Genomic DNA, 20441 nt, shown 5'->3' on the forward strand with positions numbered 1-20441 from the left:
ATTGCAAGCAGTTGAATAAGTATGAGATTGGTGTTTGTGGAAAATTGGTGTGGGTTGGATTGGATGTAAGGAGCTCACACTACACGATTGCTTATGTAGTACAGGGAGCAGTGACAGTAGGAATAGGCAGGGCAAGTTAATAGGGGAAGATATTTCAAAGCCAGCACTTGGTGACTAATTCAGTATAAAGGCCGAAGAAGAGGAGGAATACATAATGATTACCAAGTTTGAGCCAGTCAGACCTTTAAGAATTTAAAATGAACAAACAAAACAAAAATAGAAAGAGCTAGGCTTGGTATCAATTTTTGTTTGGTTTTTGTTGTTTTTAGTTTGAGGTGATAGAAAATATAGAAAGCCAATGGGCAGTTGTAGGGAATAGGTAGAACTGGTGTGGTATTTAAGTGAGAGGTCAGTACTAGAGATTGTCCTGGAGCCTTAGAATGAAATTTCTAATCTAAATTAATCAAAATTCTACATAAATATTTGCAGATGGTCTCTTCATCCTAAAAACATAATCTGCCCTTAACTTTTATCCTCATCCAACTACCAATTTCTTTTCCTTCACAGCCAAACATCTTAGACATTGGCTCTATTTTCTCGCCTCCCATTTCCTCACTGCCGTCTGCCTTCTACTCCTACCACTACTATGCCACTCTCCTCTGTATGGTTCCAAGGTGAATTAATGTCTTCCAGATTGAAAAAAAAATCAAGGAGCATAGTTTCTTCTCCTTTTCTAATGAGCAATTTTTCAGTAAGTTTTTAAGCCATTATTATATGGTAGAACTGGTGTCAAATCACATATCAGCTAGATGACCTTTGGTAAGTTACTTAATCATAGTTTTCTTATCTATAAAATGGGGATAATGATATTTACTTTATTACATGAGTAAATGAGCTGATATACATAAGCCCTTTGGAAATAGTAGTTGCTTAATAAATATTATTTTGCTTCATCATTGCAGCTTTGGGCACTGTTGAGCACTTCTTTCTAGAAATTTGTATTCTTTTATTATCGTAACACTTTTTGTTTTTTTTGAGATGGAGTCTCACACTGTCACCCAGGCTGGAGTGCAATGGCGCAATCTCCACTCACTGCAACCTCTGCCTCCCAGGTTCACGTGATTCTCCTGCCTCAGCCTCCCGAGTAGCTGGGATTACAGGTGCACCCCATCACACCTGGCCAATTTTTTTGTGTTTTTAGTAGAGACGGGTTTTCACTATGTTGACCAGGCTGGTCTTGAACTCTTGACCTCATGATCCGCCTGCTTTGGCCTCCCAAAGTGCTGGGATTACAGGCATGAGCCACCACGCCCAGTGCATAACACTTCTTTTTCCTTGTTTTCCTACTGCTAGTTATCTTGAGCTCTTTTTCCTTAATTTGTCTTTTATGCACAGATATACCCTAGAACAGTAATTCTCAAACTTGAATGTACATTAAATTCCCCTGGAGAGTTTATATTAAAGAACATACTGCTCCTCCCCTCTCTCCAGAGTTTCTGATCTAGTAGGAGCTCAAGAAGTTCTCAGATAATGCTGATGCTGCTGGTGTGGGAACTGAATTTTGAGAACCACTAACCTAGAGTTCTATCTCAGCCTCATTTTCTTATTCTATGAACTTTTATCGAGGGGCTTCAGGTACCACTGATGACTCCCAGATTTCTATATCTAGGGAAGACTACATGCCCAGATTCCAGATGGTCATTTTCAACTGCATGTTAGAGTTCTACACACAGAGTTGTGCTCCAGACACACTACAATCCAACATGCCCAAACTGATTCTGAAGTACATATGTAAGATTAGTCAAGAAAGGTCTGAATAAAAGAGAAATAAAAGACAAAGCGGCTAGTCCTGTTAAAGCATATTATAAAATTACAGTAATTAAAATACTTTGGCACTAGCACATGAATAGACTGATCAGTAAACCCTAATGAAGTCTAACCATAATGATTCAAAGACATTGTTTAGTATACAACTTTTAGTACATGATTTTATCTTTAAATATGAAAAGTCTTTCTAAGCAAAACACAAAACCTGGGAGCTGGCCAGGTGCGGTGGCTCACGCCTGTATTCCCAGCACTTTGGGAGGCCAAGGTGGGCAGATTACCTGAGCTCAGGAGTTTGAGACCAGCCTAGGCAACATGGCAAAACCCCGTCTCTCTACAAAAAATACAAAAATTAGCCAGGTGTGGTGGTGCATGCCTGTAATCCCAGCTACTCAGGAGACTGAGGCATGAGAATCACTTGAATCCGGGAGGTAGAGGTTGCAGTGAGTGGAGATCGCACCATTGCACTGCAGCCTGGGCGATAGAATGAGACCCTGTCTCAAACAAAAACAAAAAACAACCAAAAAAAAAAAAAAAAAAACCTGGAAGCCATAAAAGAGAAAACTGTTAAATCTGACAGCACAAAAGTTAAAATTTAAAGCACCAGAAAAATACAGAAATAAAATCCAAAGAAAAAAACTGGGGAAAAGATTTTGCATCTGATATGGCAAGAGGCTGGCTCCCTTAATACACAATATATAAAGAGCTCTTGAGAATAACGGGAAAATGCCAACAAACCACTCGAAAAGGAAAAAAGAACCTGAACAGGCAGTTCAGACAAAAAGAAAGTGGGCTTTTAACAACAAATGAAAAGATACTATGTTGGCACAGTGTCTCATGCCTGTAATCCCAACATTTGGGGGTAGCCAAGGCAGGAGGATTGCTTGTGGCCAGGAGTTCAAGACAAGCCTGAGAAACATAGTGAGACCCTGTCTTGACAAAAAGACTAAAAGTTAGCCAGGCATGGTGGTGCACGCCCTATAGTCCCAGCTACTCAGAGAAGGCTGAGGCGAGAGCATCACTTGAGCCAGAGTTTAAGGTTGCAGTGAGCCGTGATCACACCCTTGCACTCCAGCCTGGGCAACAGTGCAAGACCCTAACTCAGGGAAAGAGAGGGAGAGATGGAAAGAGGGAGAGGAGAGAGAGAAAGAGAGAGAGACGCTCAACACTTACAATTAAAGCAGTATAGATTAATTTACACAATGAGACATAACTTTCACCTATCAGAATGGGAAAAATCAGAGCGTTTAATATACATTTTTTTTGGGGGGGGGAAAGCATGTGGAGAAATACGTGTGCTCTTATACCTTGCTACTCAAAGTGTGGTCCTTGGATCAGCAGCATCTGCATCAACTGAGAACTTTTTAGAAATTCAGCTCCATCTCAGATCTACTAAATCAGAATCTGCCTTTTAATTAGATCCCCAGGTGACTTGTAGGCATATGAAAGTTTGTAAAGCACTGCTCTAATACATTGTTGGAAGTGTAAATTAGCATAACCTCTTTGGATCTTAGTATATTTTATCATAATTAAACATTTATGTACTTTTTGACCCATAGTTCCACTTGTAGGACTTTCTATAAAATATATAATCGTGTATGTGTGTGAAGACATGTAAAAAGGTATTAATCACAACATTATTTGTATTAGCAAAAACAGCTTCATGTTCATTACTTGAGTAAAGGCTAAATAAACTATAAAAATAATCACTTGGTAAAATACTATTCAGTTATTTAAAATTTATTTAAGAAAAGTGTATGTGGATACGGAATTATCTCCAATATATGTTGTTAAGCACCAACGGCAAAGTTCCAAGCAGTATATTAATTTGCCTTTTCTGTGTCCCATTATTATAATTCCCATTTTAGAGATAATGTAAGTGAGGTAGAGAGGTTAAATAACCAGCCCAAGGACATACAGCTGGAAATGGTAGACTCAAATCCAGACAGTCTTATTCTAGAGCTTATGTTCTTCACACTCTGTCATATTGCTGCTCAGGGATAAACAAACTGTTAAAAGTGGTTTCCCTTGGAGTATGGGGCACTCCTTTTTCATTGTATATGCCTTTGTACTATTTGAATGGTTTGCTTTCTGCAAGTATTGCTTTAAATAATTTAAAAATACTTAAAAATCTGCAGTTTTTCTAAAACTGAACTAATTCTCCTCCCTACTCTTCTGCTGATGCTAGTGACAGGCTGAATCACAAACTAGAGTGAAAAATCTGATAGACACTCTATACTCCCTCTTATCTATCCCTCACATCTGTCTCAGCTACCAAAACTAACTGATTTTACCTCTAGACCAGACATTTCTCAAACTTGCCCCTCTACTCTATCCCTGAAGTATACATCACTTGGAGTATAGTGCTCATTTCCTATCTGATCCACCTGCATCTTTTCTCCCTACAAAATGCCAATGGACACAACTTTCCAAAATGTGAATCTGATTTTACCATTCTCCATGTTCTGGCCCAGTTTGCCTCTCTGGCCTTACTGTTCACCACTTCTCCTCCTCATATATCCTACCCTCAAGACACCATTGTTCCCCTTTCATTTCCATGATTTTAATATGCTATCAATATTCCTTCTCTAGAAGTACCTTTCATCTGGGTCAATTTATACCCTTCCTTGACAACCAGATCTCAATTTGGATTTCCCCCTGGATGCAGACTATTAGTAGACATTATGTATTATGTCAGAATACCTAAAGTTTCATGGTCCTTCAGTGTTCCACAGGAAATGTCCCCAGCGTCAAAGCACTCCTGCCTGAATGCTGTGCATTCACATTCCTTATAGACTCCTCTGCTCCCCAACATGGATGCAGTATCCTGCAGACTGCTCCTCCAGATCTCCCCCATGACTAATTCATGGTTTTTCTTTGTCCTAAGTTCTCTCCTGGCCCTCAGCACTCTTCCTGGTCGCAAAGGATTTCTGGGAGGCTTTCCCTTTTATTATCAATTTCTGGTTCATCATGTTCCCTTCCTATCCCTCTACCTGTACCTGTAGAGGAGGGAGGTTAGAATAGTGGTTAAGAACAAGGAAGGTCTAGGCTACCATGCTAATGAATTTGGACTTTTCCCATAAGTACTAGGAATCCAGTGAAGAATTTTAAGCATGAGAGTGGCAAGACCGGATTTGCGATTTGAAAAGATGTATTCATTTGCATTTTGCAGGGAGAAAAGAGGCAGGTCAACCAGTTAGAAAATGAATGCTATAGTTAAAAGTGATTTAGGGATAGAGTGGGGGGCAGATTTGAGAATTATCTAGTCTAGGAGGTAGAATCAATAAGTCTTGGTGCCTGATTAGACAGATGTGAGGGGTAAATAAGAGGAGGGAGTCCAGAGTGTCTACCAGATTTATCACCTTAGTAAATGATTCAGGCTGTCACCAGCACCAGCAGAAGAGTGGGAAGGTATCTTAGTTTATTTATGCTACTACAACAAAATACCTTAGAGTGGGTAATTTGTGAAGAACAGAAATTTGTTTCTCACAGTTCTAGAGGCTGGGAAATCAAGACCAAGGCACCAGCAGATTTAATATCCAGTGAGGGCTATTCTCTGCTTCAAAGGTGGTGCCTTGTTGCTGTGTCCTCACATAGAGGGAGAGCAAAGGGGAAAAATGCTGTGTCCTCACATAGCAGAAGAAGTAGAAGGGCAAAAGAGGCAAACTCTTCCTCAAACCCTTTTATAAGGGCACTAATACTATCCCTGAGGGCAGAGCCCTCAATGCCTAATCCCCTCCCAAGGGCCTTATCTCTTAATACCATCAACTTGTCCCAATATGAATGCTGAAAAGACATATATATTTAAACCACAGCAAAAAAGAATTAGTTTGGTTTGTAAAAGTTAATTTTTAAGTGTTTCTTTTTTTTTTTTCAAAGCAATACTTGCAGAAGGCATATACAATGAAAAATGAGTCCTCTACACTTCAGGAGAACATTGTAAACATACCATAATGCTATATTATTTTCCTTCTGAGGAACATAGATTCACCTACCCCCACCTTCCCAACCCACTCCCCACTGAATTTCCTCATTTCCTTACTGCAAAGATAGTTCAACATACACAAATCAATAAATGTGATATACCACATTAGCAGAAGGATAAAAGTCATATGATCATCTCAATAGATACAAAAAAAGAATTTCACAAAGTGCAACATGCTTTCATGATAAAAAAAAAAAAACTGTTCAAAAATTAGGTGTAGAAGGAATGTGCCTCAACACAATAAAGCTATATATGAGAAGCCCACAGCTAACATTATATTCCATGGTGGAACGCTGAAAGCTTTTCCTTAAAAATAGGAAAAAGACAAGGGTGCCCATTTTCCCCACTTCTACTCAACATAGTACTGAAAGTCCTACCAGAGCAATTAGGCAAGAAAAAGAAATAAAAGCCATATCAATTGAAAAGGAAGAAGTTAAACTGTCTTTATTTGTAGGTGACATGATCTTATACAGAAAACCCTAGAACTTCACCAAAAGGCTCTTAGAAATAATAAAAGAATTCGGTAAAGTTGCAGGATACAAAATTACCCTGTAAAAATCAATAACATTTCTATACACCAACAATAAACTTAGAAAGAAATTTTAAAAACTATCCCATTTACAATAGCATCAAAATAAATCTAAAATACTTAGGAATAAATGTAATCAATGAGATAAAAATCTGTATACTAAAAACTGTAAAATATTGATGAAATAAATTAAAGAGGACACAATAAATAAGACATAAATAAAAATAAGATATTCCATGCTCATGGGTTAGAAGAATTACTATCATTAAAATGTCCATACTGCCGAAAACAATCTACAGATTGAATGCAATCTCTATCAAAATTCCAACTACATTTTTTCACAGGAATAAAAAATTCTAAAATTTGTAAGGAACCACAAAAGACCTCAAACAGCTAATGAGATCTTGAGGAAAAAAAAAAGCTGGAGGCATCATACTACCTGATCCCAAATATACTATAAAACTATAGTAATCAAAGCAGTATGGTACTGGCATAAAAACGGAAATACAGTTCAATGGAACAGAAGAGAGAGCCCAAAAATAAATCCACACATTTACAGCCAACTGATCTTTAACAAAAGTGTCAAGAATGCATAATGAGGAAAGCACAGTCTCTTCAATAAATGGTGTTGTGAAAACTGGATATTCACATGTAGAATGAAATTGGACTCTTATCCTATACCATATATAAAAACCAATTCAAAATTGATTAAAGACTTAAACATAAGACCTTATACTCTAAAACTACTACAAGAAAACATATGGAAAAGCTTTTTGACATTTGGCTTTGGCAAAGATTTTTTGGCTATGGCCCTAAAAGCACAGGCAACAAAAGCAAAAATAGGTTGGATTGCATCAAATTAAAAAGCTTCTGTACAGCCAAGGAAACAATCCACAGAGCAAAGAGACAACAAACCTACAGGATTGGAGTAAATATTTGCAAATCATATTTGATAAGGAATATCCAAAACATATAAGGAAATCAAACAAGTCAATAGTAAGAAAACAAATAACTTGATTGAAAAATGTTCCAAAGATCTGTAGAGACATTGCTCAAAAGAAGATATATAAATGGTCAACAAGTATATTTAAAAAATGTTCAACATCACTAATCATCAGTGAAATGCAAATCAAAACCACAATGACATATCACCTCACATCTGTTAGACTGTCTATTATCAAAAAGACAACTGTTGGTGAGGGTGTGAAGAAAAAGGAACCCTTATACACTATTGGTAGAAATGTAAATTAGTATAGCCATTATGGAAAACAGTATGAGGGTCTCTCAAAAAGCTAAAAATAGAACTATAATATAATCCAGCAGTCCCACTTCTGGGTATATATCTAAAGCAAATGAAATCAGTATGTTAAAGAGATATTTGCACTCCCATGTTTATTACAGTATTATTCACAATAGCCAAGATATGGACTAAATCTAAGTGTCCAACAACAAATGACTGAATAAAGAAAATGTTATATATATGTGTATATATATGTGTGTGTGTGTGTGTGAGAGAGAGAAATAAATATATATACACACACACATACATATATACAATGAAATACTATTCAGCCATAAAAAGGAAGGAAATCCTGCATTTGTACAACATGTATGTGTATGATACTGGAGGACATTATGCTAAGGAAATAAACCAGGCGTGGAAAGACAAATACCACATGATCCCATATGTGAAATGTAAAAAAGCTGAACTCTGGCCCAGCAATCCCATTACTTGGTATATATACAAAAGAAAATAAATAGTTCTACCAAAAAAGACACCTGCACTTGTTTGTTCATTGCAGCACTATTCACAATAGCAAAGACATGGAATCAACCTAGGTGCCCATCAGTGGTGTACTGGATAAATAAAATGTGGTATATATACACCATGGAATACTATGCAGCCATAAAAAGAACAAAATCATGTCCTTTGCAGCAACATAGATATAGCTGGATGTCATTATCCTAAGCAAATTAATGCAGGAACAGAAAGCCAAATACCACATGCTTAACTCCCACTTATAAGTAAGAACAATGGGTACTCATGGACATAAAGATGGCAACAATGGACACTGGGGCCTACTAGATAGGGGAGGGAAGGACAGAGGGGGACAAGGACTGGAAAGCTATTGGGTACTGTGGTTAGTACCCAGGTGATGGGATCATTCATACCCCAAACTTCAGAATCACACAATATACCCATGTAACAAACCTGCACATGCACCCCCTGAATCTAACATAGAAGTCGAAATTATATTAAAAATAATAATGATAATAATAAAACGTCAAACTCATAGAAGCAGAGAGTAGAATGGTGGTCACCAGGGATAGAGGGGTGGGGCAGGAAATGAGCTGTTGATCAAAGGATACAAAGCTTCAGTTGAACAAGAGGAGTACATTCTGGAAATCTAATATACAGAATAGTGACTGTAGTTAATAGTAATGTATTGTATACTTAAATTGCTAAGAGAGTAGATCTTAAATGTTCTCACCACAAAAAATGATAAGTATGTGAGGCTATGGATATGTAAATTAGCTTTATTTAATCATTTCACAATGTTTACATATATGAAAAAATGTGTATTATAAATATGTACAATTTTGTCAACTAAACCTTAATAAAGGTATAGAAAATGAAGTGAACAGCTTGATGAACTCGAGGTTTGTGAATATAAATACCTCAGAAAGAGAAATTTCCCAAGGGCTTATGTGGAACATTGTGGAACCATACAAAAGCCTTAATGAAAAGAGGCCTTACCAGGGAAGTACATATATGGCAACTGCTCACCAGCACTTATCTCCCCCTGACAAGGGCAGCTGTGATTCAAGAATTGCTCTCTTGGTCCCGGGAGCTTCCTCACCCTAAAGAAGAACATTCCTGTCCCTGGAACCTACATACTTTTTAAGCAGCTGCCCTCTATTATACACATAGCACTGACAGCTAAAGGTAGGTTTCCAGCCTACCTTGGAAAGCAGCACCCCACAAGAACCAAAATAGCAGCAGCCAGTATTTAGAAGAAGTCACTTGAAAAATCTGTTTTAAAAAGTATGGTACAGTAATGGTTCTCAAACTTATGAGCATGCATTAGAATCATCTAGAGGATCCACCACGATCAAGTCGGCTTCATCCCTGGGATGCAAGGCTGACTCAGCATACGTAAATCAATAAATGTAATCCATCACATAAACAGAACCAATGACAAAAAACACATGACTATCTCAATAGATGCAGAGAAGGGCTTCGATAAAACTCAACACCCCTTCATGTTAAAAACTCTCAATAAACTAGGTATTGATGAAATGTATCTCAAAATAATAAGAGCTGTTTATGACAGACCCACAGCCAACATCATACTGAATGGACAAAAGCTGGAAACATTTCCTTTGAAAACCGGCACAAGACAAGGATGGCCTCTCTCACCACTCCCATTCGACATAGTATTGGAAGTTCTGGCCAGGGCAATCAGGCAAGAGAAAGAAATAAAGGGTATTCAAATAGAAAGAGAGGAAGTCAAATTGTCTCTGTTTGCTGATGAAATGATTGTATATTTAGGAAACCCCATCATCTCAGCCCAAAATCTCCGTAAGCCGATAAGCAACTTCAGCAAAATCTCAGGATACAAAATCAATGTGCAAAAATCACAAGCATTCCTATATACTAATAATAGACAAATAGAGCAAAATCATGAGTGAACTCCCATTCACAATTGCTACAAAGAGAATAAAATACCTAGGAATACAACTTACAAGGGATGCGAAGGACCTCAAGGAGAACTACACCGCTCAAGGAAATAAGAGAGGACACAAGCAGATGGAAAAACATTCCATGCTCATGGATAGGAAGAATCAATATCGTGAAAATGGCCATACAGCCTAAGGCAATTTTTAGATTGATTGCTTTCCCCATCAAGTTATCATTGACTTTCTTCACAGAATTAGAAAAAAGTACTTTAAATTTCATGTGGAACCAAAAAAGAGCCCAGATAGCCAAGACAATCCTAAGCCAAAAGAACAAAGCTGGAGGCATCACACTACCTGACTTCAAACTATACTACAAGGCTACAGTAACCAAAACAGCATGCTACTGGTACCAAAACAGATATATAGACCAATGGAATAGAACTAAGGTCTCAGAAGTAATGCCACACATCTACAACCATCAGATCTTTGACAAACCTGACAAAAACAAGCAATGGGGAAAGGATTCCCTATTTAATAAATGGTGTTGGGAAAACTGGCTAGCCATATGCAGAAAACTGAAACTGGACCCCTTCCTTACACCTTATACAAAAATTAGGATGAATTAAAGACTTAAATGTAAGACCTAAAACCATAAAAACCCTAGAAGAAAACCTAGGCAATACCATTCAGGACATAGCCATGGGCAAAGACTTCATGACTAAAACACCAAAAGCAATGGAAACACAAGCCAAAATTGACAAACAGGATCTAATTAAACTAAAGAGCTTCTGCACAGCAAAAGAAACTATCATCATAGTGAACAGGCAACCTACAGAATGGGAGAAAATTGTTGCAATCTATCCATCTGACAAAGGGCTAATATCCAGAATCTACAAGGAACTTAAACAAATTTACAAGAAAAAAAACAACCCCATTAAAAAGTGGGTGAAGAATATGAACAGACGCTTCTCAAAAGAAGATATTTATGTGGCCAACAAGCATGAAAAAAAGCTTATCATCACTGGCCGTTAGAGAAATGCAAATCAAAACCACAATGAGATACCATCTCATGCCAGTTAGAATGGCAATCATTAAAAAGTCAGGAAACAACAGATGCTGGAAAGGATTTGGAGAAATAGGAACACTTTTATGCTGTTGTTGGGAATGTAAATTAGTTCAACCATTGTGGAAGACAGTGTGGCGATTCCTCAAGGATCTAGAACTAGAAATACCATTTGACCTAGCAATCCCATTACTGGGTATATACCCAAAGGATTATAAATCATTCTACTGTAAAGACACATGTACACATATGCTTATCGTAGCACTATTCACAATAGCAAAGACTTGGAACCAACGCAAGTGCCCATCAATGATAGACTGGATAAAGAAAATGTGGCACATATACACCATGGAATACTATGCAGCCATAAAAACGGATGAGTTCATGTCCTTTTCGGGGACATGGATGAAGCTGGAAACCATCATTCTAGGCAAACTAACACAGGAACAGAAAACCAAACACCACATGTTCTCACTCATAAGTGGGAGTTGAACAATGAGAACACATGGACACAGTGAGGGAAATATCACACACTGGGGCCTGTCAGGGGTGGAGGGCTAGGGGAGGGATAGCATTAGGAGAAATACTTAATGTAGATGATGGGTTGATGGGTGCAACAAACCACCATGACACGTGTATACCTATGTAAAAAACCTGCATGTTCTGCCCATGTATTCCAGAACATAAAGTATAAAAACAAAACAAAACAAAACTCAGATTGCTGGGCCCCACCCCGAGAGTTTCTGATTCAAAAGGTCGAGGATGGGTCCCCAGAATTTTCTTTCCTACAAGTTCTCAGGTGATGCTGATGCTGGTCTATAGTACAACTTAGAGAACCACTATTTGGGGGTTGGGGGGACATAGAAATTTGGAAGCAAAAAACTTGTGTTCAAACCTTATGTGATATATTTCACCTCCCTAAGCCTGAGTTTCTTCTTTTCTGAGTGGAGTTAGTAAGGTTATGATAATGAAATGGAGTGGTGTATATGAAAGTTCTTTATGAACTGTAAATGTTGCATAAAAATATTAGCAGTTAGACGGCTTTACAAATGGTACTTGCTGCCACACCTCCACCACCACCACTAAATTTTCTTGTACTTTTGGTCCCTCTCTAGCCAACTGTGTCCCACCAAGTCTATCAGGCAACTGGAAAAGAACTAAAGCCAGGAAGACCCTGAGTAGTGTATTTTGTTTGTTTGTTTGTTTGTTTGTTTTTTTATCCAACACACTGAGCATGGCCTTGATACTGACCTTGACTTGACTTCCCTTTTCCTTTGCCTGGCCTCCTCAAACTTGCTCCTGATTCTCCCAGCCCTGGTCTACTCTCACAGCAAAGAATAGCTCCCAGTGCTAATATTAAGGGTAAAAAGCTGTCAGATGGAATTTTTATAAAGTAGTAAGACAAAAGAATCCACTGCCAAGCAGCAAAATTACGTGGAAAAAAAGCATTTTGCTAGGTTGGTGGACTCTAGGCTGATTTCTCTGAGGGAAAAATCTATATCTTTGAAATAGTTAAGTGGAATCACAAGTATAATTGCAGATTCCTAATTTAAGAATATGTCAGACAGCTATATCAGACAGTTGCCTGGATAAATGATATGTCCATGTAGAATGATGACACTTTTCTTTAGAAACCTCTTTTTATGGCCGGTTGCGGTGGCTCACGCCTATAATCCCAGCACTTTGGGAGATCAAGGTGGGCGTATCATAAGGTCAGGAGATGGAGATCATCCTGGCCAACATGGTGAAACCCTGTGTCTACTAAAATACAAAAAAAAAAAAAAAAAAATTAGCCGGGTGTGGTGGTGCGTGCCTGTAGTCCCGGCTACTTGGGAGGCTGAGGCAGGGGAATCTCTTGAACCCGGGAGCCAGGGGTTGCAGTGAGCCAAGATCACACCACTGCACTTTAGTCTGGCAACAGAGCAAGACTCTGTCTCAGAAAAAGAAACCTCTTTTTATTTAAAAGGTAATACACGTGTAGTGTATAAAATCTAGACATGATTTAAAAGTATGAAAAATAAAAATAACCCTTAATTCCACCACACAAAGGTAAATACCCACTGGTACAATATTAGTACATTTATATCCAGCCTTTCAATATGTGCATGTCTGTGTAAGAATATGGATATATATGCATATACATTTCTTGAATTGGACTTGTAATATGTTCAGGTTTGTATATAATTTTTAAATTTACCATTATATTGTGAGCCTTTTTCAGGATCATTAAGTAGTCTTCAAAAACGTGGTTTTTAATGACAAACTATTATTCCTCCATGTAAATACACAATATGTTCTAACTCTTGCTAAATGTGGGACAGCTAGGATATTTCAAATTTTACCATTATGAATAACCCTGCAGTGGAAGACACTTAAAGTATGTAAATCAGTGTGTACATCTTTAATGGCTTTCTTAGAATAAAATCCTAGGAGTGGAAAAACTGGATCAAAGGATATGAAATTTCTTAAATATAATTCACATACCATAAAATTTACTACTTCAAGTGTGTAATTCAGTGGGTTTTAGTATATTCACAAGGTTGTGAAACCATTACCACTAATTGCAGTAAAAATATGGAGCATTTCACAAATTTGCACATTATCCTTGTGCAGGAACCACGCTAATCTCTGTATCATTGCAATTTTAGTATATGTCAGCCAAAGCAAGCACAGTAGGAACATTTTAAGTCTCCTGATAACATATGCCAAAATTCCCTTTAGCAAGTGTGTACCTATTTCCATTCCCACCCAACAATGTATATCTATTTCCCCACAACTTTGTCAGCACTTATCTTTAAAAAGTATTGCCAATATCATTGAAAATGGCATTTCATTGTTTTGTCTCTATTACCAGCCCTTCTTCCTTTTCTCCCTGAACTGTAGACCTGCAGAGATCTATCATCCCCTGTCTCCTTTGCATACGTTAGCCATGGGCAGTCACATCCACTGCAACAGCCTTTCTGGATAGTGACCACATGTCCATACCGTGCCCTAACCTCTTTCTAGTACTGCAGTCCACACATTAAGCTGCTCGCTGGGCACACCTACCTACAGAATTTGCTAGCATAACAAACTAATATCTGAAATCAAACTCATGTTTCCTGAAGCTTGTTCTTGCCTGTGACTTTGCTATTTAGATTAGTGATATCAGCCTTCTACGTGCTTCACAGCCATCTGTTCTCTCTGCTTATGTAATCAGTAGTCCAACCCTATTGATTCTCTGTCACATTCTTCCTTTCTGCTCCATCCCCACTGCCATTGCTCTGATTTTACCTTTTATTGTGTTTATTCCGTTAGCCTACTCACTTCTCTATGCTTCCAGTATCTATCCACATAATTTATCCTACACAAGGTTACCATAATAACTTTCCTATAATACCGCTTGTACCATATTGCTCTTCTACTCTGGAACTTCCAAGGGCTCTCTCTTGCCTATTGGATTATGTGAAGTAAAGGCTCTAACTTGACTCTTAAGGTCCACCATGCTCTTGTATCATTCTAATTTCACTTCCTCTGTGCCCTATAAAAACTGTGTTTTCTTCTTTCATGGTATTCCTGTGCTTCCCACTTCTGTTCATGCAAATCTGGCATGGCCTCTCTCCCAGTCATCTTCAGTGGTGATCGTATTGACTCTTCCAAAATCAGCTCAGAGGTTCTGTGATGCTGTTCTTGATTCAAGCAGCAGTGCTCTCTCCTTCTTTTGACTCTCATTTTGTTAGCATTTCCTTTCTGATACTTCTGACATTCCATCCTTCTTAATGGTCTTCTAGGTATTTTTTGTCCATTCTCTACCACACTAAATTCCTTGAGCACAGGGATTATTTCTTTTTCATTTTGGCATGTTGCCTAGTACCTCTCCAAACACCTTAAATGTAGATAGAGGAGCTCTGTAAATGCTTGGACAAAACAATAGTGAAGACTGCCAATTTTCTTTTGAGAGCCACTAATGACTCAGTTTCGGGAAGGAATACTGTGCTAAGAAGGTACAGATGCCAGGTGACTCGAGCGTCATAGCTCATTCTTTTTTCTTCATTCTCCATATTTAGTCCATCAACAAATACTGTCAGCCCTACCTCTCCAAAATACCTCTAATCAAATCTCTTGTTCTTGTCCAGACTGCTACTTTCCTAGAACAAACCACCATTATCTCTTACCTATAATAGTCCCTTTAAATGGTTCTCTCTTCTACTCTTGACCCACCCCGCTAAATCCATCAGCCAAGTCAAACCTTTAAAAAAGTTACGTCATGCTAGTCTTCTGCTTAACTACCTCTTACAATTTCCCATTTCACTGAGAATAAAATTCAAACTGTTTCAGCCTTTGGAAACTCCATGATCTGGCCTATGCACCTCCCCAATATCATCTCCCACTACAGTCCACCTTGCTCACTGTGCTCTAGCCCTGCTGGGTGTTGGCTCCTCCTGGTTGTCAAGTTGTATCAAAGCAGAGTGACTGGGTGTTCTTGTTTCTATTGGGGTCCTAACTGTTTTTGGCTATTGTCCTAGAGCTCCGTGTCTTTAGTAGTAGAGATGACTTGGGGAGTGGCCAGAAGTAGTTCTGAGGCCTTTGAGACTTGACTCTGGGGAAAACCTTTATGGATTCCATCAGACCTCTGAAAAGTGGTAGGTCGAACAGTGAGTTTGGACTGAAAGAGATAATGGGCTTCAAGGAGGAAGAAAGAAAAACTGGTATTATTCCTGCAGCCTCTTTCCCAAGGGATGCTATAAATGTTACTGATAGAAACCAGAGCTGGAGGACAAACATCCTCCACCTTCTTTATCGCTTTGGGTGTTGGTTTAGGAAACTGGGCATCATGGCAAAAACTTTAAGGCTATCCGTTTAGTCAGATGGTGCACTGTGAACTTGATGCCATTTTCCCTATGTGCTCCTCTGAAGTCTCCCTTAGCCCTCTGGTGTTGCACCCTTAACTTTTGTACATAGAAGGGAGAGGGAAAAAACCTCTTTTCATTATTCAGATTCTGGACTTGCTTCCCTTGCTTCTAGAAGCTTCGAAATATTCACTATCCACCTCTTTGCCTTTAGGATCATTGACAAGATTAACCAGCGTTTTCCCTCTTCCATCAGTTAAACAAGTCTATGATTGGTATGTTTTATCACACTATATATATAAAAACTAGAAATTTCTCTCCAGCCCTTTCTGAAAGAAAATCCTGAGTACTGCATTTCTAAAGTACTAAGCATTTCCTACCCGCTGCCATGTGCAGAGCTTTCCCGAGTCATCTGTATGGTTACTTCCTGCCAACCTTCTTTGGAAAAAGAGGTGTTGCCCTGTGTCTTAAAGATTTCAATGTGAAAATGGAGAAATGGAAGCAGAGGGTCAAATGTAATGCCCTAGCCAGATGAAGTTATCACTCCCTATGCAGAAAGACAAAGAGCACCCCTGACACACACCACAGCATTTGGGAGGAGTCTTTATTTCCACTCGAACATTCCCTTCTTTTCTTATTCCCTACCCTGGGTTTCTTTTTAGCCAGGGATGGATTCTGAGGTGGAGGGTGTGGAGGGGGACCCAGCAGATTTACATGGAAGAACTTGAACTGGCTATTCAAAGGAGTGGGGGAGAGGAGGGGAGGCGGGGAGGCAGAGCTGGGTACCAAAAGCCCCTTCTCCAGAAAGTATTCATCTCTCAGATGACCCAGATTATAGCTTTCCCAGACTGATGAGAAAGCCATTGTCCTGAAAGTTCTCTTTCAAATTACACACACACACACACACACACACACACACACACACACACACACACACACTTCCCCCCTTGGTTGGGTCTATAATAAGGAAGGGTTTCCTGATTACCAGGCTGTAAGGACCCCAGCCAACAGTGGGTGGGGGTGGGCCTTCAGAGCTCTGTGTCCCTCCATGGCGACCAGGCAGCTTTTCCCCTCTTCTGTCAGATAAACAAGCCATGCATTGTTCTGTCCCCCGGCTTGTCTGTGGGCTTCCCTTCCTGCTGAGCTTGCCAGAATGAGCTTGGGCTTCTTCGTGTGGGGCAGGTGGAATGTGCTGTTTGGAGGGAGGCTGGAAGAGCCACAGAAAATAAACAGAGCTAATCAAGGACGTTATTTTGTGCTTCTATTTATACAAATACTTGAAAAAGAGGAAAGTACCCACACTCTGTTATGGTCCAGGCCTCAGGTTGAGCACAACCACAAGCAACAGGGGTCACATTTTCCTTTTTCCCCTAACGTTAGAGCAGAGCCATGGTTCTCTTTCTGCTCATCTTCTCCCAAGTATCTCTTCAGGGGTCTGCTGGGAGCCAGGCTCAAAGACAGATGGTGCTATCGGAAGATATGGGATGACAGCTGACTAGGGCAGCTGGAGACTGACTCCTTTCAGAATTGGTCCACCTCCACCCCTCACCGCTCACAAGAGCCTTTATAAGGCCTCTCCTGGGAGCCAGCTTCTGGCTTTTCTGCTGCATGTGCCCACCTTCCTGTGCCCCCATGCCAAGTTCACATCTCCTGAGTACTTGGAAAAGAAGCAGTCATCTTTACCGTCCCCTGAGCATAGGAGGTCATACTTGATCATGTTATCTGGAACTCAGCTCTGCTAAATGGGAGAGTATGCCCTTTTCCCTCCACCACATCTCCCAAGCTCTTCCCCAAATCCCAAACTGGCTGAACCTCTCAAGTTTCTCTCTCATCTTCCCTCAACGAAGGACTTCTTGAGTATACACTGTCTGTGCCCACCTGCCTACTCCTCATCTGATGACATCCCAACTCTCATCTTCACACCCTTTCTCCCTACCTCAGCCAGCCCCAGGAACATGCTTGCACCTCTAGTCACAATTTCTTCAGCCTCACCTGGCCACTGGCAGGGTCACACTGATAACAAACCAGTTGCTCTTTATTTTGTTAGGAAGTGGGGATTGGCAAGCTTCTTCAGGCAAGCGTTTGTATGGGCTGGGTCGCTGAGCAAAAGGAGAAAGACATTTGGTGACCAGAAGAGCAAGGGAGGCTGGACACCCAGGCCTGAGGAATGAAATGAGAAGAGATTTTAACCTGACGCATTTTTTGGACCAGATTATGCCCTGGTATATTGCCACTGAAAATGTGGTTATCACACCAGGAGCATCAGTATCACTCTGGAGCTTATTAGAAAGTCAGAACCTGGGCCTCGCTGAATCAAAATCTGCATTTTAACAAGATCCCCAGGTGGTGAGTATGCCCACTACAATTTGAGACGTGCTGTTCCAGAGCATACTGGGTTTGGCGTTTGAGCCTTCTTAGACTAGTCCTTTCTCTTTTATCTTCATTTGGATCGAAGAAATCAGTTTTCTTATTGCTACTGGTACCTTGCTCATTATTGTTTTGCATACGGGTAATATTAAAAACAGCATTTACTGAGTGCCTGTCACATGCCAGTCATGTTTTATAGATGAGGAAACCAAGGTTCTGTGACATGCCCAAGGCCAAACAACTAGTGAGTGGTAGAGCTGAGACTGTAAGCCAGATCCATATGCTCCTCAAAGCTCCCAAACTTTCCCCTTTGTAATGAGGCCATTACAGTTGATAAAACTGTACAACTGTAAAGTTGTACATTACAACTGTAATGAGGCCATTATAGTTGATAAAAGTCAACCCAGACTCTCCTGTGAGATACAGAGGGAAGAAAGGGGAAGGGGCCTCCAGGCATGATTTCCCCAGAGAGGAAAGGCCCTAGCATACTTCATGTCCTAAGGGAGTTTGCATAGCCCTCTCAGGAGTCAGAAATTACTGGAATTGAGGCCAGAGGCCAAGGGAAACTGGAGTAGGGAATTAGGAGTGTTAATGAAAGAAAAACCCTGACTCTAATTCCCCAAGATAAATTAAATCCTGGTGTCGGAGCCTGGGCTTAGGGGGTGCAACAAATCCACATAGGGCTGCTCTGGATTCTGGCTACTACGCTAATCACTTAGGGCATCATTTGGAGCCTCAGTCTGGGGGCTAGGACTACTACATCATAGCATGCTAGAGCGGGAAGGGTCATTTGTGACGACTGAATTCAATGTTTTATTTTGCAGGGAGGAAACAGAAGCCCAGAGAGTGGGAGTAAGTTGCCAGAGGTCAGAGTAAATTCATGGCAGATCCAGGGATACTAACCCCAAACACCACATTTCCAGCATTGGCACCTTTTCTAGAGTTGAAGTCTCTGGTGTGAAATTGGGTTTTCTTTGGATCTGCTCAAGTCCCCATAGGAAGTGCAGACCCCTGTAAATACATCCCAAAATGTTTGTGAGCCTTCGTATCTTACCAGGACCTTCACCTTGGAAAATCTCTCAGTCACTTGCCCCCAGCTATATAAAATCAGCTGGAGTGCTACTCCTCTGGACCTGGAGGCTGCTGGTCCTGGCTTATCTGTACTTTTCTGGGGCCCAGAGGACCTGCAGAGATGGCTGGGTGGGGTCAACTCAGTCCAGGAAGCACAGGAATTCTTTTAAGAGTATGTGTCTGGGGTATTTTTCTCTCTCACTTACGTGTATTTTTAAAAATTCTTTTTAGACACCCGCTTTATCTTTCCCAAACATCATTTCCTTGCTCCTTTCCTGAGTTCTAGCAGTGGCTGGGGGCCCAGCTTCCTTATTGGCCTCTGAGCTGCCAAGGGGGTGGGCCAGGGCACAGAGGAGGTTGGAGTAGGGAGCAGGGGGGCTGTTTATGCTGCTGGAAGTGCCTTTCGTCCTTCCCTTTGCCACCAGGGTGGCTGGTTCCTAGAGCAGTGTCTTCACTCCTATCCAGCTCTTGACACTGGCTTTCATTCCCTAAGGCTGTGGCCATATCTAGGTCCACCCAGGCTGATGGTCATACCTTGCCTTCAGTACTACTCCTTCCTGTTCTTAGAACTGGAATCTGACTGTGCCTGAGCCCCTTGGATCACACTCAGCATCTTGGGCTGATGGTCCCTTGCCCCAGAAGGTCTTAACTGGAGGGCAGATGGGTCCCAGCTAAGGGAGGACGCTGGCTGGAGGGTTTGTCAACGAGAGTCTGAGCTAGCCGGATACCCCGCTCTCTCCCAAGCCATCTCTCCACCCTGGGCAACTTCCATGGTAGGTACAGCCAGTAGCCATGGCTGCTGCCACTCTTCCCCCTCTTGCTTTCTTCCTTCAATATTTCTTTCTTTTTCTTCCTAAGAAAAGCATTTTGGAGTAATGAAGGATGGGATGAGGTGTGTGCTTATTGATAGTGCCTGAGCCAGCCTGAGGAGAAAGGGCAAGCACTGGGGTCATTGCCTTCACATCTTGGCCTAGAGCTGCATGGTTGGTCATAGGCATTTTCTTACTTTTCTGTTTGTTTCTCCTCCTCTCCCTCTCCACTGCCTATGGAAGGAATGGTTTCAGCTCTAGGACTAATGAGACCTCCCTTTTC

At 40.4% G+C, this 20441-nt stretch overlaps 1 protein-coding gene and 1 pseudogene across 1 annotated transcript in view; one reads left to right on the forward strand and one right to left on the reverse strand.

The window, feature by feature from the left end:
• The window catches only part of SHROOM4 (shroom family member 4), a 224497-nt gene that overhangs the window by 151889 nt on the left and 52167 nt on the right, over window positions 1–20441 (forward strand). The gene's annotated exons all lie outside the window — the stretch shown is intronic.
• Window positions 13651–13751, reverse strand: LOC112616678 (annotated as a pseudogene).

This window comes from Theropithecus gelada, chromosome X (genome assembly GCF_003255815.1).
Source record: "Theropithecus gelada isolate Dixy chromosome X, Tgel_1.0, whole genome shotgun sequence".
Classification (NCBI taxonomy): Eukaryota; Metazoa; Chordata; class Mammalia; order Primates; family Cercopithecidae; genus Theropithecus; species Theropithecus gelada.